At 37.9% G+C, this 24,616-nt stretch overlaps 1 protein-coding gene and 1 long non-coding RNA gene across 4 annotated transcripts in view; one reads left to right on the plus strand and one right to left on the minus strand.

Annotated features, from left to right (window-relative positions):
* Positions 1-24,616, plus strand: part of LOC132791884 (alpha-protein kinase 1) — a 61,952-nt gene that overhangs the window by 27,610 nt on the left and 9,726 nt on the right. The gene's annotated exons all lie outside the window — the stretch shown is intronic.
* Positions 735-8,084, minus strand: LOC132791887 (uncharacterized). The gene is made up of 3 exons (XR_009632943.1): positions 7,796-8,084; positions 1,058-1,486; positions 735-1,002 (listed from the first exon to the last, which is right to left on the minus strand). It is a non-coding gene; the product is annotated as an uncharacterized LOC132791887 (long non-coding RNA).

Consider the following 24,616-nt stretch of genomic DNA (forward strand, 5'->3'; position numbering starts at 1 on the left):
AAATCACAAATACAAAAATTGCACCAGTGCAAGAAAGTAAAATCGTAAGTTTCACTGCGATGCCCACAGATTGTATCAATATAAAAGTATATACCATATAGTACATATATATATATATATATATATATATATTCCCACATACTTGCACATTTCGGTGTGGATGTTGTGAATACAATTTTGAGAAATGCCCAGCAAAAAAATGCAAACTGAATCACAATGCAAAAATGTTGATCGGACTTGAATTTCGTGTCAATAATAAAATATCAGAATTATGACATTTGCTCTAGTCGACGAGTAGGATACCCTGCAAATCAAAAAAGAAACGAATTTGAGATGGCTTTAATAGTAAAAAACTGAAAGCTTTGGTATTTTGATGATGATATTTGAATATTTTATTATAAATATTTAATTGGAAAAGAGATTTTACAAATTAACATGTTTAAAAAAGAAAAAATACATCAAGATAATATAGTAAACAAAATATGAGGAATATAATATGCGATTCTTAAAAGAAAAAGTATTTACAAAAATTATAGATCATAAATGGAATGCTAAAACAAATTTTGAAAATATTAATAATATACGAAATGGAAAAGTATTTATAAAAATGTTTGATCATATTTGCAATGAATTTTCAGCTGAATAACTCAAAAGATGAATTTAGTTTTTACTACGAAATATTTTGAATGGTTATGATACTTAGAGAAATTGTTTTTTTTTTATTCTTACTATAACTTTGTTAAATTGGAGTTTAATATAAAATGTTTCTTTATGAATACATATTTATTAGCGTACTGTGTTTACCCTTTGTTATAGTTGTCACGTTTCTAGGGTATTTTAAATAGGGAGCGCAACAAAAACGCGAAAAAACGAAAGCAGTTGACTGAGTGATGCCGCCGATTAGAGTTTTGAGTTGAATTGGTTCGAGCTTCTCCTCCGCCCCTCTCCGCTGTACCCCTTCGGATGTGCGGCCTCCTGCTCGACTGGGCAACGAAACACTCCCTATAGGAATACAATATATAAAGATTACCTGTTGGCAGGCATTCACTGTGCTCACAGTTCTCTCTGGGACTGGGCAATGGGCGTGCCGTTGCCGTTGCTGTTGTTGTTGTTGCTGTTGCCCTGCTTTGGTTACGTGCCCCTTTGGCCACTTGCCACTTGCCTCATTTTATTGTTCGATATAATACTCGGGTATTTTGTGCGCCTCGCTCAGGTGAGCTGATCTTAATTTTATTTTCGTTTTTTGTTGTTGTTCTGTTTGGGTTTGCACGATTGTCGTTTCGTTTAGGGGGAGAACGGATCGTCGTCGTCGTCGTTGTCGTCGTCATCGTTTGGTCAGTTTTGGCCAGTTTCCTGGAACTCACTGAGCCAATCGATGCCGTTTGCTGCAGTTGTTGTTCTTGTTGTTGTCTCAGCTCCTGAACACATGTATTACTTCGTGTACTTTTCGTGTGTTGTCTTTCTCTGTGCCAGTATTTGCATTTGACTACCAAAAAAAAAATAAAACTAAATAAAAATGAAAAGAAACCAAAAGCTCCAACAACTGCTGACTGATTTTGCGGTGTTAGAGAGGAGCGTCGTGTGAATCGATATATCGATAGATTTGATTTATTAAATTTAAATATAGGAACTAAAAGTAATTATAAATAAAAAGTTGTGCAGATAGAGGTACATATATATGTTTTGTTAACCTTGGAACTTGTTAACTTTTCATCTGTATTTGTTTAAAACTGGAATTAAATTCATTTGTCATATTTTCAATAGAACTTAGTTAAATGGGTCTAATATATTAATATATTAAAAAATCTTTCGTAATAGACTTCCTGTTAAGAAACTTTCTAGATTTCAAAACTTCAACAATTAAAATATATCAACATTTAAAAATATCTTTTGGATTAAAATCTTACGTTTTAGACTTTTTCTTAAGGACCTTATTATAGAATTCAAAATTTAAATATATAGTAAAAAGCTTACTCATAAAACAGAATCATTTCATGTGATAAAAATTACTATCGAATGGGTTTAACTAATAAAGTTATCGAATATATTGATAACTCTTGATATATAAGAGTAAAGCTCTTACTTAAGGAGGTTTTGCTATTAAAAATTTGATAGTTTTAGAACTTGTTGTGGTATCGTTAAGTGAAGTGTGATGCCTGGCTTAATAAAAACGCCATATGTTTGGATTAAAATATACATAGATGATTTTTCAACAAGACATATTTTGCTTTTCCCGATTATTCCTAAGGTTTTGCTCGTGTCACGCTGTCATCACTAGCGAATGGCAGTCTTGCAACAACGACAAGAAAACCAAACAGTTTACACGATGTGCTAATTGAGTTAGTACTCTCGCCATGCAGCAATGTATGGCTGAATATAAAAAAAAATAATAAAAAACAAAATAAGAATAAAGAACAACAATAACAGCAACAATCATGACTCGTGAGTGCGAAAAATGTCGAAAGACTCGTGAGTTTTGTAGCTCAGCTGAGTTGAAGCTCAGGCGGTGTTGTGGCGTGTGTTGGCGGCAACATTTTGTGTCTACTTAGCAACTTTGTGAAAATGAACACCCAACACCCATGTAAAGACCGCTGCTCTTTCCCCTCTGCTAGCTTTCCCCTTCGGTGTAGTATTTATTGTTAAATGGGCTTAGGGCTGCTGCACACTAAACGATAAACTCTTGATAGTTGTTGTTATTGTTGCTGCTGTTGCTTATGCAGTTGCATGTTGTTGTGCTCAATTCCGCATATGGCATCGAAAACCGATAATTACCAAAGCCAGTCGAACACTCACACATAATCTGCTGGTATCTGTATCTGTGAGTGTGTGTATTAGAGCTCTACCTGCAGCGGAAGCCTCATAAGAGACAACAGCAACAACACCTAAACGATGACTGCTCAACTTGCAACGTCAATGTTGCTGTTGTAGTTCCATCGGCAACAAATTACTCACGCGCAAAAATTGTTGCCTTGTTTTTTTCCACATATAATTTCACTCGCCGTATGTCTGTTTCTCTCTGCATATTGTATATATATGACGTATGCTTTCTTGTTGTCTGTTGCTTATGGCAAATGCCTGGATATATCTATAAGCTTATACAGATATGTACACATTTATATATGTTTCGTTTGTGTGCTTGTTGTGCATTTGCCCCCATATGCATAAAACCTTTATTTTACCTGTGCATGAGCATTGGGGTGACTCAATTCGATCATAGAACAATTAAAACTTGATGGAAATTGAAGTTCATCAAAAATCTGATCACATCAAAAAGACCAACAAAAGGTTTTCTTATATAAATACTTCGATATATATTATATATGTTTAAATATTAAATAAAAACCCCAACATTTACAGAAAGAAAGTGGCCAGAGTTGTTAAACATTGAAATTTTTAGAAGAGATATTCATTAATCAATTACATTAAAAAAAAAAAGAACAAAACATTAGCTCGTTTTGTTATTTTTTAATGAAAGATATAAAAATGAAGAAGGTATATTCCAATTCAAATTTTTTTGTTTTAAATTTACAATAAATTATAATTATTACAAAACAATGTATTTACAAAAGTTGATGTTTTAAAATTTCGATTAAATTAAAACTATAAGTAAATTCTAATTTATTTATATTTAAATTATTATTATTTACGTTTTCCATATTTAAATTATAATACGCATTAAAATATTGAAATACCTTTACACATTTCTTATACACTTTCCTAGTTTTCCAACTGCATTTGCTTATCTTTTTATTATCACACCATTCCTTGGTGCAACACGATCTGCTAATCTCAGTACTTAGAGATTTGGTTTCAAGTAGTGAAGCACCCCAATGCTGATATCGGCTCTTTCTCCCTCTCTTCTGCTCTCTCTGAGAGAGTGTTGTGTGTATTTGTTGTTTAAGCCGCAAAAACGAAGTCAGCGTGTTGCGACGACGCCGCCGTCTCAGTCGCTGCCACCGGCATCGGCAACAACGCGGCACCGGCAACGACGATGACGATGACGCCGTCGACAACAACAACAACAACAAGAGCCGAGCCATCGGTCTACCTGTTCGCAAAGTTGGACACATTTTCTTTTTCTTCCATATCGTCGCTTACCTAAGGGACACACACATTCACACCCTACCTGTGCTCACACACAAACACACACACAGTAAGACTTCGGCTCATGCATGCATGTTTCTTCTCGCTCGCTCTCGCTCGCCGTCTGCGAAAGTCAAGCCAAGCTGAACGAACGGGCCACGCTAAGCTGCTGTTGCCGCTCCGCCGGCGGCGTTAACCAACGACGTCGACGTCGCCAGCGTAAACGTGTGTCGTCGTCGCCGTCGTCGTTGCCGTTGAAAGTCTTCGTTGTCGGCCGACGAACAGAAACGATACGAAACGAAACGATACGAAAAAAAAGAAATAAGTTGGGTTTTGGAATTTTTTTGCTCTTGCTCTTCTTTGGTTTTCAGTTCAGTTCGATTTTAATGCACAGTCGCAACGTACGTGTGTTGTACCTGTCTTCTGTCTTCTGTGTGCGCTGCCTCTTCTTCTTCTTCGTGTGCCTTCTTCCTCTTGCGTTCGTCGTTGCCTTCGTCTCGTAGTTTGTCGTCGCGGTCGCGCGAAAAAATACCAAACACAAAAAAAGTGCAAGCAAAAGCAAAATATACAACCACAACAACAGCAACAACAAGTGCAACAAAAGCAATAACAAAACAACACAATAAAAAGGGAAGAAGCAGCAATAGCAAATGCTAAAAGTGCGATCAAAAGAAAGTCAAAGAAAGTAAGTTGCGCTCGCTTTGCTTCTCCTTCTCCTTCTCGTTCTACTCGTTACGTTAAATTTTCGGCAAACAAATTTATTATTCTGCATGCTGAACTTTTTTTTGGATAACGTCTCTACACCTGCCTCCCTCCTCTCCTCATCGCTGCATGTTGGAGAGTGCAGAGTGGAGACTTGGGCCGCCATATGGGTGAGAGTGAGAGCGCTAGAGTGCAGAGGGCGCCGCACTCTCGCTCAACACTTGTGACCCAACCGATCACCGGATGTGTCCGGCTAATGTGAACGGCCATTTTGTTTTCTGCCTCTCATTAGCCACAGACAACATGTGTAAAGAGTGTGTGTCGCTCTCGCTCGCTCTCTCTCTCACTCGCTCTCGCGCTTACGGCTTGCCTCAATTATTGATTGATTAATTATTGCTGACGCGTATGCGTCGTCCGTTCGACCATTCGACCCTTTGCGCAAACCGGTTCATTGACGTTGACGTTGACGTTGACGTCGCTGTCGCAGTCGCAGTCTCTGTCGCTGTTGTCTGCGTGTGGCGCACTCTCTCTTTTTTGTAGTAGCTCCCCCCTTGTCAGCCCCTTCTCTAACTATAATCCAATTGCTGTTTATTTCGCTGTGATCATCGATTACACGCACAGACAACACACCACTGGCTTCCCTCTGCTTTGTCTGCCACTTGCATCTCGTTATGGCGCCTGCGCTTGCAGCCTCCTAAGCCACATTTCAATCAACAGCAGCGTAACGGGGTTGCTCTCCCCTTTTAGCTCCCCCTTTTAGTTGCTGCCGCTGCTGTTGCTGTCTCTTCTGGTCATTTGCAATTAACACTTTTGCGTACGTGCCACAGGCGGTGGCAGCTTAATCAGCCAGCAGCCAGCAGCCAGCAGCTGTGCCAACATAGTCAAAGCTTTCAGCTTGCAACTTGAGCAACAGTTAAAGCTGCTGTTGCTGCTGCTGTTGTTGCAGCCGCCACACCACAAAGCTAATCAGCGTGCAACGACTTTCTCGTTATTTTTCTTTTTCTTTTCTTCTTTGTATTTTTGCTTTACTTGCTTATTTTTTTTTTTTCTGCTTCTGTAATTATTATTTTATAATCAACTTATTAGCGCTCTGTGTGTGTGTTGGCCCCAGCATCGATGCGTTGCACGACCAGCGTTGCGCCCCAAACAAACCGAAATTCAATTAAAAAATCTCTAGTGTGTGTTGCCTGCTTGTTTGTTTTATGTTCACATTCTATTTCTTATTGAGGTCTTGCCACCCCGATCTCTCTCCACATGCAACATGCCCCCAAAAACAAGGCACTTCTGTCATTAATTATTACAAGCTAGAAATTAGTCTTGAATTTAATAAAAAAAAAAGAATTTCTCATATCAGACAAGCTTTTATTGGTTGCAATTGTTGTGAAATCTGTGTTTATCAAGCTAATAAACTTCTTGTTGAGCTAAATTAATAAAGATTTGCGAGTTTTTGTTTTATAGACATAGAAATTGTAGATGAATTAAGTTAACTGCAAAAATAAATCAAATATTTAGGATCATACAGATCTGTTACCTATTTGTTTAATTTTTAATATATGAAAGTGTTTTCAAGGTGCTTAACTTTTCTGAAGCAAGGAATATAAAGTTGTTTCTACTTATGTGTCTATAAACTATTGGGTAAAGTTGACTTTCCATTTGTGTGTCTATCCCAAATATTATCCTGTCTATCTATGGATTCTACAAATTTCACTATCGGTCATTATCTGTGAATATAACATATGATCTTTACAGCAGGTATTTGTTTATATATTCATGAGTTCTCTACCTTAACTTTTTTAAGAGAGCAAAGCTTCATCCATCCATCTTTTCATAAATAACGTTTAATAAAATATTTCCATCATTAAGATTTAGGACTATTTTTATTGATCTCTAATTATTTATTAGGTGTATTCTTACTCGATTCGATCATCGCTAAATGAATAGAAGACATATAATAGAATGTCTCCCTTTGCTTAACGACTTTATGCCATATTTCTCGCGCTATCGAATTTAGATTATCATTAAAAATCTCGCCACCTCTCTAAGCTTATCAGTGAACCAATCGGTTTGTAGTAAACCTGCTGATGATGAGCTTAGGCACATACCAAGGCACAATATATAGATACCCCCCATTATATTTCAATAATTATTTTCGGTGTTTTGCCCCCCGAAGCCAACAATGATCTCATCTTAAACCCGTCCTATCCCGACCCGTCTCGTTCCGTTCCGTTCCGTCTCGTCCCGTCCCGGACCCGTATTGTATAGCAACAAAAACCCAAACCCAAACGAAAAGTTCATAATGTTTATGTAATCGTTTTACAAGCAAAAATAGATTGTATAAGTGTTTGACGAAATTCGTTTTTAAGGTTGCAAAATGTGCTGCAGAAAGATGGATATAGACGACATATAATTAACACTAATTAATCACATGAAAGCGTTTTACTCTTTTGCAAAGAAAAACAAAAACAAAACAACATCAGAAACTAAGCAAAATCAATTTGCAAAAGATAATTTTCAAAATTTGCCTAGTTTAAGGCCTTGAACTTGTGCGTTCAGAGTTCCTAAGATTTTTCACAATGATCATTAACTCGTGGCGACTGGAAACTAGAATTTAATTCATTTCTTCATTTATTACAATGATGCTTTATAATTCTTGTATAGGCCCCCATAGCTCATTATATTCAATGGTGGCGCGGCAACAAACTCATTAGACCTTGAGAATTATATACAAACATACATCAATTTAATTTTTTCATTTTTTTTTTTTTGGTTTTGGTTTAGGCCGCAAATTATAGCGACACATTCGTTGTGCAAGTGCGTGGAATTAAGAAAACGAATAAAAATAATAGAAATAAAAATAGAAGTTGTATAAAGTGCGGCTCCCATGACAATTAACCGAAACCGAGACCAAAAAACCGAAAACCGAGCTACGTTCTATGTCTAGGTAGAATCGTGTTGAGCGAGTACTTAGATCGAGGCGAGGTGAGGCACATTGACTTTTCAAGCCGCTTACCTTCCGCGTGTTTTGCTCTTGATTGCGATCGCTTTCCAAAAAAATGACTTTCAATTTTGTTTCTTTTATTTCTAGTTTGTCTTTTTTTTTTGTTGTTCTTTGGTGGTTGTGCCACAGTTTTCGGCTTGTGGTTGCAACAGGTTGCGGCAGGTAGCTGGTAGCTGACAACCTGCTGCAATACCTTTTTTATTCCTATGTGAAATTACACTGCGCAACAGACTCGATTTCTCTAGAACTTTGGTTGCAATTAGAATAAACTGTTCGTTTCAACTATTGCTCAGCTTTTCAATTTTTTGTTTGACGTTATTTGCTAACGTTGTATATGATATATTTGATTGTTTAGTGTTTAGCAGAAAAATAATTAATAATTAATATAATTATAATATAATTAAATCTAGTAAATATATTTTGAATCATCCCTTTTTGTGATCCCTCAATTCAATTAAAGTTAAATTGGGATGTTGTATTTACCCGTTTTTAAAGTGGTTATATTTATAATTTTACAGGTGGCTCTAAAATGTTCATCTCTTTTTTGAATTCCCAGTCGTAAATGTTTTATATGCTATGCGATGTTTTCTTCATTAAGCCCTTTCAGCAAATTCGCAGTCATAATTAATACCAAAAACAAATCAGACCAACATTCAATTTACATCTCCCCTTTATGTGCTCCTTCGTAAATGTTACGCCTTCTCCCTTAAAGTCTTATTTTTTACTCTATTTGCTATTTGTAAACGTATAGCTTAATTTTAATTTAGAAGTCTTAAACTTAACATTTGTATAATTCTTACTTCTGCTTTGTGTTGCTATTCGTTAACGTTTCACTATCAGCATATGAAGCGATAAGCAACTCAATTTCACTGTTACACAGTGTACATCTTAGACTGCACCCGAGACCATTAGAAGTCGGGGGCTATCTGAGAAGCGAACCTGTTTTTCGGAGCCAAACACGTTTCGCTCTCTTCGGTCGGTCCTTGATTCGGGTCTTAGATGTGGCGACGGCCACGCCTCCTGCAGTTTTCAAGGTTAATAATACACGCAGCCGACGCGCAATTTACGACGCAGACAAGGTCAAGGTCTGGACTCGCTCTCTCTCTTTCTTTCTCCTGCTCGCTCTCGTTCTTCTGCTGACTTTTTCCCGCTCTCGATCCTATTTGAAGCTCACCTTTGTTGTTGCTTCATCTATTTTGTTGCTCCTTTTGCTGCGTCTGGAGTTTCGCTTGCATAATTTATGTCTGGAAATCTAGGTTACACACACACACACACACGCATTGTTGAGCACACACACACATGTGTGTCTAGGCGCTGTTATCACACACGTCTTTGCCTCTCGCTCCCTCATCTTACATATTCCTGTTTCTCGCGTTTTTTCGTTACTTCGTTTCCTTGACGTTTGGCGCATTTTCAAACGTTGCTTTTTGATTAAATTTTATGTTATTGCCGCCTGGGCACAGTCACCTACATTTCTGCGTGTGTGTGTGTGGGGGAGCGAGAGGGGCAACAGCCGTCATGTAACTTAACGTATTCCTGTTGCTTGGCTTGAAACGAGTTTTTCCTACACTTGCTTTTCACATCTCCTTAGCGCAAGTGTGTTCCAGTGTGTGTGTGTGTGTGTGTGTGTGTGTGTGTTGCACATCAAACAGGTCGCGTTTTCTTTGCCATCGTCGTCGTCGTCATCATTTATCGTCGTTGTTTTTATTATTGTTGTTTTTCCTCTTCTACTTTTACTTATTTGCTGCTGCTTTGCTTTTGCCTTTTTGCTTTACTTTTATTTCGCCTGACTCTCCGGCCACTTTCCCAACGTCTTCGTCTCCCTGTCACCCCCCCGCGTGTCACTCCCCCGCCTGCTTTGCTTTGCTTTGTTGTCTCTTATCTCTCTTTCAGTCTTGTGCTTTGCTTTGCTTTTGTCTCTCGCATATGTTTACCTTGCATACGTCCTTGAAGATTTGTCTTATTTTCGTTTTATATTTTGTTTATAGGTTTTTGTGTCTTGTGTCTGTGTGCTTGTTTTTTCTTCTTCTTTTCATTTTTATTTTTATTGTTTTGCTTTCTGCTCTCTCTCTCTCTCTCTCATACTCTCTTTACAGCTGCTTCCTCTTGCTCGATAGCATTGTCGCCCAGTTTTCAGTTTTTCTTGCTTGTTTTGTTCGTTCAGCTGGTTTGTTTTAAGTGGGTCGAAGCTCGATGCCTGGGCATCTCAGTCGTCTCCTTCTTTTCCTCTTTTTATTATGATTTGCCAGCGATGAGGGGAATTTATATTCATAGTTGAAATTCCTGTTGCAAGTTGTTGTGGCATGTTGCTGCAACGCTCCTTATAGGACTCCTAATTGGCATTTCCTGCATATTTTACATACTTGTAGTTCAAAGAAGTCTTTCTCTCCAACTAACTGGATGCGACGTTGCACTTTGGTTGCCCAAAAATATGCAGAAATGCGTTGAGATTTCTTGTCCTGTTGAGGTTAGTCAAATTAAGCTTGAAAAAAGTTAGGTTAGGTTTGATAATAGATGTGGTTAGTTGAGGTTAGGTTAACTTTACTTGGACAATGTTAGGTTAGGTTAGATTTAATTTTATTTTTTTATTTTTTTGAATTAAAGTTTTTAGTATTTATTTGGTATTAATGTGTAAGGTTTAAATATATATTTTATTTCTGTGAGAGGCACTTCCAATTTCTCAATTTATGGTTCAAACTTCTTGTGTTGCTCGATCTTAAAAATCAAGAAATTAAAATTAAATTAAAATTTGCTGTTTTTTAGAAAATTTATTCAACAGTTTGTATTACCAATTTTAAATCTAACTCAGTAAAGAATTTCTCTATTCTTTCTAAGTTAACTTTAAAATGTTTATAATGATGCAGCACTAACAAACAATAAATCGATGGCCATCTTTTGTTAAATCTTGGTTATAATTTTAATGACTAGAATACATTGTTGTAGCTGATTAATCGCAATCAAATATGCTTGTATTATTTAGCCCCACGATTTTCAATTCATTCTGCAAATTCTTTGGCTCAGCAGGCGGAACTCTTCTTCTTCATCCTCTGCCCCTCTCCCCGCCCCAAAGCTCCTCCCCTCTTTTTGATATCGTTCGTATGCCGTAGAGAGCACTCGTGAGTTCAGTCACTCTATGCGCATGATTACTCAATTGTAGCTTAAAAGAATTAACAACAAATGCTATAAATATCACATTTGCCGGTTGTTGTTGTTGCTGCTGCTGCTGCTTACTGCTGTTGGCTATAATGTGTAAGCCAACACTTGAGCAGACTGTCGACACACAGAGAGTGGAAGAGTCAGAGGCAGAGAGAGAGACCGAGGGGAAGCAGTAGTTAGGGTTGGGTACAGAAACCAGTAACGTTCATCGTTACGTTCTGCTCTTTGAAACTTGGGGGTCTAGCTGCCTATTATTAACTTGGCTACTTGGCTTTGGCTTGGCTTCTCTTTTACGGCTGGCCATAACCATGACTTCTTGGCTCCAGCTCTTTGAGGTCAACAAACAGCTGCTCTGCGAGACTGAGACTGAGCTGGGAAATCGAGTAGCTACCAGCTTGTGGTTTGGCTGAAGTCATGCGTTTACCTATAGCTTGGACTTGTTTTTTTTTTTTGCTTTTTATTACCAATACACACTCTTATAGCCGGCAACTGAAAACCAGTTTCTTGTCTCACCGAAAAAAAAAATGAAATGAAGAAAAATAAAATAAAGTTTCTCAAGCGTTTTGTGGCCGGCTTTTTTCTTGTTTGTAAGTTTAGTTCGCACGTTTTTTATTCAGTTTCAGCTTCAGCTTCTGCTGTTGTTCCCTCTCCTCTCCCTCCTCACTGCTCTCAGCTCATTTTGTATTTTTGGTTAGTTTTGAGTGATTTCTGATTCCTGATCTGCTGTCGTTTCTCATCAGTGCACAAAGTGTTGCTCTTCCGCTTCGTCAGATTGTTAGCGCAACAAAATTGTGGATTGGAAAAGAAGTCTATTAAATATTATCTTAAACGGAAGCTGGCGTTTATAATATACTTAACATACAAATAATTGTAAATATATATGGATATGACGTATATATCGCATATATGTACGTATATATATCTGGTTAAATTCGTTGAACTGCCTTGACAACGACAGTGAACCCGTAATGGTCTTATTTCTTCAGCACATGAAATGAATTTTAATTTCTTGCAATGGAATAACCAAAACATTTACATATATTGTATATGTGGCAATATAATACCGATGGAATATAGCTATATATCAGAGGGAAAGATATATGCCCACCTGAAAATGTTGTCTGCATATAAAATCGAACATAATCCCTCATTATACACTTTGTTGTCGTGGGTTTTACGATGTAGCGGGATCAGATGTATATATTTCAGCGTCAATTGATGCGAGTTATCGATAAAATAAAATCCTTTTTGTGCTTGTTATTTCGTCTAACAACTCTAGAGATCGCCTTCAATATTTACAGAAGCTTGCAAGTTACTAAATAATGATACACATTGCTTACTATCGATAATAATGGATTCTTATTTGAGTAAGCATCTATCATAAAAGATATTGCCAAATTATCAAATTATGTTAAACAAATTTTAAACCGATATCTCAGCATTTCATTCTCAAAGATTATGAATTTGTAAAATTGCGATTTACTATCGATAAACAGCATTATTGCAGAGCATTTAAGTTTCGCAATGCTTACTATCGGAAATAATCGATTCTTATTTGAGTAAGCACCTAGCATAATAGATATTGGAAAATTGTCATATTATGTTATAAAAAAATGTAAAATTTCGAATTACTATCGATAAACAGCTTTATTGCAGGACATTTAAGTTTCGCAATGCTTACTATCGGAAATAATCGATTCTTATTTTAGTAAGCATCTAGCATAAAAGATATTGCTAAATTGTCATATTATGTTATACAAAATTTAAATCCACATCTCGTCATTTCATTCTTAAACAATTAGTAAAATATCGATTTACTATCGATAAACAGCATTATGGCAGAGCATTTAAGCTTCGCAATCTTGCACGATATTTGGAAGGAAATCGAATTGAGTTGGTTTGCTTTCGTTGATTCGAGTCTGGCCTGTGCTGCCCTGGGTTCGTTTTGTGGTTGACAGTCAAAGAATACAATTAACATAATTTACTTACCAATACAATAACAACAACAACAACAACAACACACACACACACACATACACTCATACAAACAAACAAACGGAGACACGACAAAGACAGACGTCGTTGTCAGTTTGTAAGTTTTACCAAATTTGCCAAATTTGCGCTTTGCTAGGAGCAGAAGGCAAAGGGGGACATGAGGATGGCAGCAGATGTGGGGTGTGGGGGTGCTGAGCAACTGAACAGCTGAACAATTTGTAGGTGTTTAAGCTTGTTATGGCAACAAAGTTGGGAAATCGATTTGGTTTTTGCCATTCGAGCTTTTTTTCAGTTCGAGTTCTGGGAATTGCTTTGACGCTGCCACTTACAACTCTTTGCTACATGCTACATATACATTGATATATATATATATGTATGTATGAATATTGTACATATGGATATATGCAGATGTGTATTCTATTTATATACTTTAGCACCACGATAAGCAGCTGTAAAGTTGCGGTCTTATCAGCGGCCACAGGAAGTTTGCATTGTAATCAGCAAATGCTTAAATAAAAACCTAAATAAAAAATATAAATACATATTTCTTTTTACAATTTTATGCAGTTGTGAGAGCGAGTGAGAGCGAGAGATATCGCACATAAAAATCAGCAAGAAAAAGTTCCCAATCACTTTTATTTTTTATATATTTATTTTTTTTCTTGCGCTGCGCTATCGTGTGTTTACTTTCAAAAAGAAAGAAAGTTTTGTACGTACACATATAGATAAAAAATGTATATATAAATATACGTATATAGATATTTTTTTGGGCAGACTGCAAAACTACGATTTGCAATGCAAACGATATTCAAAGAATAAAAAAAGGGACAACACGGCGAGGGACACTCGATTTTTTTGTTTTTCGGGAGATTTTAGGTTTCAGTTTTCGGCTTGTTGTTTTACATATGTATGTAAATTTATGCATATCTAAGTTTTGCCTTATATACTTATATATCTTTATGTATATTTGTGTGTCTGTAGCTGTGTATGTGACAGGCACACGAATCTGTCGTTTCCATATCGCTGCCTTGAAATCTGCATAAATGATGATGATTTTTCTGCCAGTGTTGTGTTTTGTTGTTTTAGCTTTCGTCATTTGCTGTTGGTCTTCAACTTCTTATAAATGTGAAATATTTAGCATACACATGGCTCCAATGGGCTCCAGAGATTGCCGATTGGCTCTGCTGTGAGGTCCCATCGACAGCCCCCAAGGGAAGCTTCTGAGTCTGATTCTGACTTTGGCTGTAGCTCACGCTCTTGCTCTTACTTTGAATTGAAATTTGGGTAATTTATTTCTGAGAAGTTTTTTGCATACCCTGTAGTTTATACTATGTAAACCTATATTGAATTTTAAAATTTGTACCAAAATTAATTTTAGGAATGACTTGAAAGAATTGCAAATGATTACAAAAATTTCCAAAATAAATTATATGTATATATAAATATTTATAAATTTTAATTTCATTCAAAAGGATGTTATTAATTCACATAGCATACTTTCCGGCTAAACATGTCCCACAATTTAGTATTTAAGTATTTTTATTTTAGTTCGCATTTAAATTAAATATATGGTATTTTCTGGTCTATCCTTTAAAGTTAGTTTTAAATGTTGGAATTAACGGAAAAACTTTCCATAAGTTCGTTATAGAGGGTGACGACTGTATTTAGTTGGGATTTTAGCATAAGCAGCGCTTCCCTTCCCCCACCACAACGCTCTAGAAAATTACCGCGAGTTCATCCGATGTTTTTTTTTTTTGAGTAGTGGATTCTGTTTCTGTGAGGGGCAAACAACAACGTGGCGGTTGTCCAAAGGCATGAAACCATAAAAATGGCAAATTAACCATGTGCTAGTGTGTGTGTCCCTCTTCGTGTTTGTGTGTGTGTGTGCAAAAACCTTTTACAAGTGAAGCCACAAACAAAACAGCTACAGATACACATAAAAAAAACAACAACAACAACACACACATACACAAACGTATATCAAGCTGAGGCAGCTTGAAAATGGCACGTTTTGAGGTCCGTCCAAGTCCAATCAAGCCAAGCAGAGACAGCAACGAACGTTGAGTGAGTGACTGCCAGCGTCGTTGTCGCCGCCCCCCTTTACTTCGTGGCTGTTGTCGTTGTTGTTGTTGTTGTTCGACGGCCCTGGCCTGCTGCTGGCGCTGCGCTGCTTCAATCAGCGTCGCAGGCAGCCTAGCAATTTATCCAGCGATGCATATTAAGCCTCACGATTTGTATTTGCCCCACCGTCTGTCCTGACTGTCTCTCCGTCTGTCTGTGTGAGTCAGACTCTGGCTGACACTCGCTGTTGTCGTCACTCTAGCTATCTCGCTCACACGCTGTATATTTGTGTGTGTGTGTGAGTGTGGGGATATGTGAGAGTTCAATTTCAGTTCAGTTCAGCGCTCACAGTTCACCATTGAGTTGATTCTGTTTTATAAGTTTTCAATTCAGCCTCGTTTGCGGTTGTCTCTCACTCTCCCAATACTCTACACTGCATACTCTCTCTCCACACTTTTTTATGTTTCTCCCTGCCATAAACCTGGCAATGTGTCTGTCCTGTTCTGTCCTGTCTAAATGACCAAATGACTAAATGACTGAATGGCCGACACTTCCTGTGGGTGCTTTTTGCGCACGTCCCTCTTTCACTTATGGAGGTGTGATTGCTGTTGCTGTTGTTGTTGTCGCATTGAGTTTGCATATTTTAAGCTTTGCATAATTGAAGCTTTGATTTGAAATCGTTGAAAGCATTTAGGGGAATAAAAGAGAATCACTTTACATGGCATTGTCATTTTTAAAGGCAGCGTTTATTTTTGTTTAATCAAAAATGGCATTTCAATTGATAAATGAATACGTAAGAATATCGTAGTGCTTAGCGGAATACCCAACTAAAGCTGATATCCTTCACCTGGTTTTTTCAATGCTCAAGTATAGTTTACGACCAAAGCTTCCGCCTTTATCGTTAAGCAACATTTGTTGCGATTTAAACCTGACCAGCTGTTTCCTCTGGATGCTTATTTCCTGTGTCCTTTCTGTCAGTCTGCAACGTGGGCGTTGATGCTCAACAAGTGAAGCTTCTCTCAAGTTAAATTTCAACAAATTCCATCTTTATCCACAATGCAGCAGCTGCTGCTGTCCATTAAACAGCTGCTTAACATACATACATACATACTTACACGAATGTGTATGTGCCTGGCTTTGTCTGTATTTGTGCGAATTAAATCGGCACTTGTGCAACTTCTTAACTGCTGTTGCTGCTGCTTCTTTAGATGCTACTTTGGCTCCACATGTTGTCTGCTCTCGTTTTACATTGTCCCGTTTAACCAACGATTTAGTGCAGAGTTGCCAGTTTTACTATTTTCCCGTTAATTTTAGCTTTTCCTTATAATTTTAAACGATTGATTTCTGAAATGTTACATGTTTAGCTTATTAAATTCTCATTTTCTATAAAAAGTTTCAAAACATTAGACTGGGACAATCTTAGGCATTGATGGAGCATTGATAAAGTGATTCATTCTTATATTCTTAACTTTCTGAACTTTTTTATCTACTAAAATATTGATCTATCGGCAGACTACTATAACCTTCTTCTTATACAACATATTTAGCTTTTTCAAATGTTGCTTTAAGTTTCTCAACGCCAAAAGCACCTGTTTTTTTCTGTCCAAAAATTGGCAGCACTGATCCAGTGGCCAACTCATTCCTTTTGTCTGCGTCTTCCTGTCTGAGTCCAACAGCTTCTTATGTGGGGCTCGCCGTCGTTTTCTATATTTTCCTTTGCTTTGCTTTGCGCTCTTGTAGACAAGGCTATAAAAATTGCTTAGTTCTTAAAGCTTTTCTGCGCCACGCTTTGTGCGCTGCTGCTGCTGCGTCTGCTTGTCTGGCGCGTAGTTGTTATGGCTGCTTGCTACCTTCCCCCTTCCCTCTCTTGGCCCCAGCTCATCCACTTACGTTTTTATCTCATCTTCTTGCTCGCACACGCTTCCCACACGTTTATTTGTTTTGTCGACGCCGCTGTCGCAGTCGCAGTCGAAGTCGCTTTGCTTCGCTTTTCTGCTTGTATTTTATTATTATTATTTTTCGCGTTATTCTCTGTTTTGCTCGGCAGTTTCTTTTGGAAAAATTCAACTTTTACTTTTTGTTTTCTTTTATGTATTTGCCTTCTGCCTTCTGTTTTGCCGCTGCGCTGTGTGCGTATGTGTGTGTATGTTTGACTTTGAGCATTTTTTATGATTATTTTTGTTGTCGTTTTTTTATATACATTCACATACATATATTTTTCATTGCGCCTTTTCGCTTTTTGTTTTGCTCGTCGCATTTAACACTCGCTACGCTTTGTGCTCCGACAACGTGTTCTCCATTTTTTGTTTTTTTTTTTTATTGTGTGTTATTCTTCTTCGTCGCCGTGTCTATCAATTGAATTGCTTTTATGTTTTATTTTTTTTTTAACTTGCGCCCATTTCTCTCTCTCTCACTCTTCATATCAAAAGTCGCGCTTTACGTTTTACGTAGCGCTTTTGTTTGCGTTACGTTTGTACGTAGTCCACACGCCCATGCATATGTATGGAGGGGAGCGCTACTCATTCATTCATACGTTTTCACTTCTTGTGCGCGTCGTAAGTTTTTGCTTGAGTGTGGATCTGAGTGTGTATGTGTGTGTGAGCCGGCCGCTTTCAATCTAAAATTGCGTTTTTCCCTTTTTATATGTATATGTGAGTGTGTGTTTGTGGGGAATGCTCGCATGTTTGGCCACCGCTTTCGTTCGTTTGACTTTCTTTATGACTACGCGACTGCGGCTGCTGTTTTTGTGTGTGTGTTGATGTTTTTATTACTTCTCATTTTTTATGATTGAAGGTCGTTTGTTGTCGTCGCCCCCCTTTTTCTTTTTATTTTTCATTCTTTTTCGTTGTCGTTGTTCCTTTCTGTTGTTTCACACCCAATTTGTTTACATCGCCTCCCGTTAACAGTTTGGCATGCGTTGTGGCAGGCTGGCAGCCACTCACCTATGACTCCCAAACTATGCGTACATCTGCGTGCAAATTATGTGTGTGTGTGCTAAATTGCGCAGCTTTGAAAGCTTGCAATTTGTTGAGTTGTTGTTTGTGCTTTCAATACATTTTTCTTTATTGCCGTCTCGTCGCCATACTCTGTTAATTTATTACAAAAATACGCTCTCGACACACACTCACACTCACACAGACGCATGCAAAACTCATTAATATGCGATTGTTGTTGCTTTTGCTTTTGCTGTTGGTGTTTTGTAGTTTTTCGTACACCTTTCAAGTCGCCACAGCAAAATCACATAATGAAGCTATAAAAGCAAACGAAACGTCGAAAAAAGTTCAATAAACTTTTTGCAGCAGCTAGCAAGCAAGTCTATAGCGTCGTCTACAGCGACAGAGCGACAGCTGCTGCTGCTTCTTCTTCTTCTACATTCATTTTGCTGGAACAATCGGCATTAGTTTAATTCAACTCTCGCGCGACGCTCTCTTTACCTTTTTGGCGATTGATACACCCGCTACAAAAGTTGTTCTCCACTCTACACTCTGCGCGCTCTCTCACACTCCGACTCTCTGCCAATCGCCATTGGTGAATTCGGCTCGCGTGTAAGACTCAATCAGCACTTGAGTAATTTCGTAATTTACTTTGCGCACCAATTTTTTTTGCTTCTCTTTCGTTTGCCATTTTGTGTTGCCTGTAGTTTTTTTTGCAATAGATTTTAAGCTGCAAATTGCTTCCTTGAAAGGGCACAATCTTTAGCTGAATTGTTGCGCGATGTTTGTCGGCTTGTTCTAAGCATGACTTTAATTTAATTAACGCTGACAATTGCTTTTTCCCAGGCCCAATACACACACACTGAATATGTTTGTGTGTGTGCATTCAATTGCCACAATTTACGTTTTGTCATTATGGATGGATTTCTTGTCTTGCTTTGCCAATTACATAGTGTTGCGCTCTTCTTTCTCCCTCTCTGTGTCGTTGTGATTGACATTGTCGATCTTCGTCTCCCGCTCTCACTAATGATGCGCCATTCACAGCAGCAACTGGTTTGGTTCCGCTTTCGAAAAAGCCCCAAAAGCTTACACCGCGTGCACCCCTGGAATTCTTTAAATATGTACACACGCGTGCACACACTTAAGCACACACACTCATACATAAGCATAATATAGTATATCTGTCTACATCAAAGCGTGTGGCGTTTTGATTGTCTTTAATTAATTATACATTTTTTAGCTAATTTGCAAATTTTCTCTTTTCTGTCTCGTTACAGGTAAATACATATTGAAGACAACACCAACAAAACATCGTCATTTTTTTTATAAATGGTTTTGCAGCATAATTTTAAAAGTTTGCTTTTGACTCTCGACAAACTTTAAAGTTTTTTTGAAACGATTTTTCTGGGCGCTGACGTAAGTTGTGCCAACTGATTGTGTTGAACCTAGAATGTCTGATGAGACACTAGCGATGTAAACTTATCGATTCAATCAAAGCGTAGTTTAATTTACATAACGTGAGTTTTTTTTTATCGATTTGGCGAAAGTTTGTCGATAAGTATTTCGATAAAGTTGCAAAAGTTCCCATTAAATTGGGTTGATGTGATATGATGTTATAGCTTTCGATGTAAACCTATCGATTAACGATAGTAAAAAGATAGTAGATTGAAAACTTATCGACTTAACCACAGAATATTTAAATGTACATTGCTTACTATGGATTTGGCAAATTGAATTCGACTAGCGAAAGTTTCTCGATAACTATTTCGATTAAGTTGCAAAAGTTTCCATTTACTTACTCATCGTCTCTCAACAGCATTAAGTTGTTGCTTGTGTAGACGCCACGACAGCTTTGCAATTTGTTAATATGCAAATTTGTAATAGCCTTCGTGGCTGCCCCGCAGGACAGTACAGTGTGTTGTGATGGTGATGTATGTATGTGTGCGTGTCTAGAGCTGCCAATAATCCAAGTGGAAATTCGAGTCTCATCACACACAAGAGGAAAAGCAGCTCATTTGCATGCAATTATTTTGCCTTATGATAAAATCTAAATCCACATCCACAAAATTTCCACTCTCTGCAGTTTCAACTAGTCACCTCCCTTAAAGATGTGGAAAATGCCAACACCAAACAAACAAAAAAAAAACCCTGTAAATTGATGCTGAAAAAGTGGCAAAAAAAAAAAAAAGAAAAAGAATTATACGACATGTACTTGAATTTCAATATTGATGCCCTGTAATTTGCTACAAAAATCAGCATCAATGGACATTTCATCAACTTCCGAGAAGGGGGGAAACCTTTGAAGACAAAAAAAATGGTTCGACATAAATGACAAATGCACGCAGCAACAGTAGTAGATGCTAGAGAGAAGAGCTAGAGAACTAGTAAGAAGAAGACCCGTTAACAACAACAACAACATAATGGCAGAAAAAAATGCTAAATGAAATGAAATGAAATTACGGTACACACAGCACCTTCCCAGTTAGAGTTTTATCTATGTATGTCTCTCTCGCTCGCACTCGATATATCCATCTCGTTCTCGATGCAAATGCTGAAATTTTAAACCCTTGAATGTGGCCATTGTCTTTGATAGGAGGACTCTCTGCACTGGGGCGGAATCTGGAACTTGCTTCCTCTCGCCCACATTTTTACCTACACTTCACTACGGTCCCACGGTCTATGGTCGGTCGGTCCTCAGCTTCCATTCCCATTCTCCCATTCCCCCATTACCCGATTCCCCTTTTGGCTGGCACACTTCCTCCCCGTTGCCAATGCCCATTTGCCAACTGGGCTGTAAGTAAGCGCTTTTAACCATCTACTTTTTTTTCTTTATACATATACATATTTATATATTTTTTTGCCTTTTTTATATACATTTTTTTTTTTGTTTTGTGTTCCTTCCGCTCATTTGTCTGCCCTCGCGATTTTCTGTCTTTCCGTCGTTCCTCCTTTTCTTTTGCCATTTTATTATATTTTTTAATTGTATTTAGTTACATTGGTAATTATTGATTTTCTTTTTTCTGCAGTGTGTGCAGTACAGTTTTTTCTTATAAACTGATACTTAGGTATTTGATTTGAAAGCGTATCTTCTATTAATAGATCTATGTATTTTTGTGATGAATGAATTATTATTTGTATACGTAGTTGAGTTCTGGAGAAACATAAAGTTTCTACTGGCTAAACACTAGAAAATATATTGAGTTTAGATTGTTCATTAATCGATTGAATTCTAAAACTATACTTTTCGATTCGGGTCCTAAATTCTGTTAATCGATTGGTTTGTTAAATTTAATTCTATGGATAACATTTCAATCAGAAGTTCCTTTACTTCATAGTTATGTCTTAAATTGAATTTAGTTACATATTTGCTTTTGCGTTGTATAATTTTTTAGACCCTTCAATTTTCATAGAAATGAAACAGAGTCTATTAAGTTTGTTTACTGTTATCGATAACATCTTCGATAGCTCTCTTGGTTAGCTTTGCGCTTACTGCTTTGATTTATATTGTTTTTTCTTTCTTTTTTTGCGAGCTGCATTTATGGTTTAGACAGATTTCGCCTTTGGTCAATGCTTTGCAATTTGTGCTTCCTCTTTGCATTTTGTTCCCATCCGCAGTCATTTTTTTTTGTGCTGTTGTTGCAGCCACTGTGTGTGCTGGGTTTTCAATTACGTGTGTGTGTGAGAGTGTGTGGTTGTGTGGTGTGTGTTTTGTCTTTGTGTCGTGGCCAGGATTTGCTTGTTGCCTGAGACTGGTTTGTGCTTTTTTAAGCTATATATCACTCATACGCAGCGTTGGCGCTTCATTTTCATGCACTAATTGCGTTAGAATTTCAATGCGGATATGTGCCAGGCATCTTTCTTCCTCTTCCTCTCTCTCTCTGTCTTTCTCTTTCTACTTTAGCTTAGCTCGTGCCCGCTGTGATTTGACTTTGGGTCACATGAAGATTTTTTAATTGGAACTTGTGCTCGCAACTCGTCCCACTTCATAATCGAAGCCTGTGCAAGCATTGGGGCGTGGTCCAAGCACTGATTTTGTTTCATCTTCCCTTTTTTATTTTTTCTGCTCTGTGTGTCCAGAAGAGGGTTGCTAACTGCCATTTGTAACAGTTTTTTTTTTTAAGATTTCTTTGCAACCTTTTTATTTTTTGTCGCTCTCCTTTTATTTTTTACATAAGCCCAAGTCCAAGTTTCAGTTAAGACCCTATCCTCTTATACCTCACCCCTGCTGCTGATGATGCTGCTGGCCATTAGAGCATCGTCAGCGTCGACGTTGACGTCGGCAACGTAATTAAAAACAAGAAATGCTCTGACAACAGCAACAACAATCACAATAACAACAACTACAGTAAAGGCAATGGCAGCGTGAATGGAAAAAATGTGCCAAGAAACTGGCCAAGCCAAAGTTCTTAGCATCCTGTTCCAAAGGCCCGCAAATTTATTTAAATTTTGTGCACCGAACTCTTTGCTTTCCATTTCTCTATATTTCTTTTTTTTTGTATTTGCATTCTCTCTAACAGCGTGTTGAGTATACGCCCAGTTGGCACTGAATTTATGGAATATTTTTGTAGTATTCCTATGGAGCATGCATTGAAATGAGCATTCAAAAACAAAGGCTTGACTTTGCTTTAAAATATGATGTTGAAGATAAAGCTATTAAGTGCTAGAAATTTTAAAAAATCAACATGAATTCAGATTTTTAAAATCAGAATTTGGTTGGAATGGGTTTATGAAAGAGTTTTAAGATAAATTAATAGTTTTGATATAAATTAAACTTTTGCAAGTATTGAATATTATTCGTAATTCAATATAATAGACAAACTAAATTGCTTTTTTTTTATTAAAAAGTAATTAAAAGTTAATTGAATTTCAAAATTAAAGCTGCTTTTGTATTTATATCAAGTAATTATCAAGGGTATTTCAACTTCAGCTAGCTGAATTATTCTGCTACTTGGCGTCAATTGTTGTTGTTATTTTTAATAAAGCGCCGAGCGACAGAGGCAGAGGCAGAGCTCTCGCAAAAATAAAAAGGCCAAGAAAAGTGCGAGTAGCTGCAAAAAAGTTGCGTAAATTTGTTATGTACTTCTTTATTTATTTTTTTGCTCGCTGCTTTTTGCTTTCTACCAATTTTTTTTCTCGACTTTTTTTCCCATTTTTTTTGTATTTTTTTTTTGTAACTTAAATAAATAAATAAGGCGTTGGGGGCGGGCCGTGGGCGAAGTCGCGTTGATGAGCCGCAGCAACAGCAACAGCAGCAGAAGCAACAACGACAACCACAAAAACCCAACTGAAACCGCACCAGCCCAGCTCAAGTCCATTCCCCTGTACCTCCCCCGCCACAAACCCTTCCAAGCAATCATGCATCCTTTACTGACATGGCTGCGTCGTCCTTCGCCTCGCTTCGTCTCGCCACGCGCATCATGCCCCGTAGTTCCGTTTCCGGCGCCAGCCATTTGCATCTACAGCAAGCTGAGAATTTCTTTCATTTATTCGAAGGTTCCGACTGCCCCTCCACTCCTCTCCCCTCCCTCGCTCTCTCCTCGTATCCTTCCTTGCCACACTCCTTATGTATGTACATATATTTTTGTCGTGTCGAAGAAGAAAAGATTTCTGTTTTTCCCATTTTTTTTTTTTATTTTTTGAACTCAGAAGTGGAGACTGGACAACAGGGGTCAACAGAAGGGGTTGCCAACAGCTGGGGGAGACGACGGGTACACAAATTTTCAACCTACTCAATTTTTCGCCTTAATTTCTTTTTGTTTCTTCGACTGCCAAGGGACACCGCAGCAAGCGCAGGCGGTAATAAGAATTTTTTCTTTAGTTCTCTCTCAGCCTTTTTTTTCTTCCCTCTGCCTCCCCCTCTGCCTCTCCTTGTGCCACGCTCGCCTTCTGTGCGTGTGCGCCGGAGTGTTTTTTCCGTATTTTTAATTTAAAATGCGAAGCATAAAAAATAAACTACGAAAAAAATATCAAATGCGCTTCGGGTTGAGGCTGGTGGAAAGTAAAAAATAAAGAAAGGAGAAGAAAAAATAAAACTGAGGAATGAAAAGAAAAGCATCTCCGTCGCAAGCACTGCTTAAAAGAAAAACTTCTGAAGTAAATATTTGTCTGTCCAATTGCTGCGACGGCTGCCAACTGCAATGTTGCCCTCTTCTCGCACACTCTCGCAAAAATTGGAGGCGTGGATCTTGGCCAGCCTTCCCTCTGACTGCTGGCTAACTGGACTCGTTGTGTGTACCCAAGTTGACCATGCCAAAAACCTCTCCCCAATCACCGCAATCCCAAGCCCAGCTCTAACTACAATTTCAATTCCAAACCCCAAACCCAAAAAAAAATGCTTAAAAACCAAAGTCAAGCGAACGCCATTAATGACTGCGAGCCCAACCCATACCCAGAAAAACAAATTTCTTTTTTTTTAGTTGTGTTTTTTTTGCTATACAAGTACGTCTGTCTGCAGTCTCTATGTCGTTGAAGTCGTCTGTCCCTCTGGTCCCTAACTGTGTATAAGTGTAGGTGCCAACTAAAAATGGGTGTGGCTTCAGTTTTAAAAGGCCTTTAAGCCGCACTGCATAGCCTCAAGCAATTTGCGAATAAAAAAAATGCTTACTTGCAGCTAAACACTGCAGCCAGTGCAACGTTTAAGAACAAAGCGAACGAATGCTGGGCAAACAATTGAAACAAATTATAAGAA

Source organism: Drosophila nasuta, chromosome 3 (genome assembly GCF_023558535.2).
Source record: "Drosophila nasuta strain 15112-1781.00 chromosome 3, ASM2355853v1, whole genome shotgun sequence".
Classification (NCBI taxonomy): domain Eukaryota; kingdom Metazoa; phylum Arthropoda; class Insecta; order Diptera; family Drosophilidae; genus Drosophila; species Drosophila nasuta.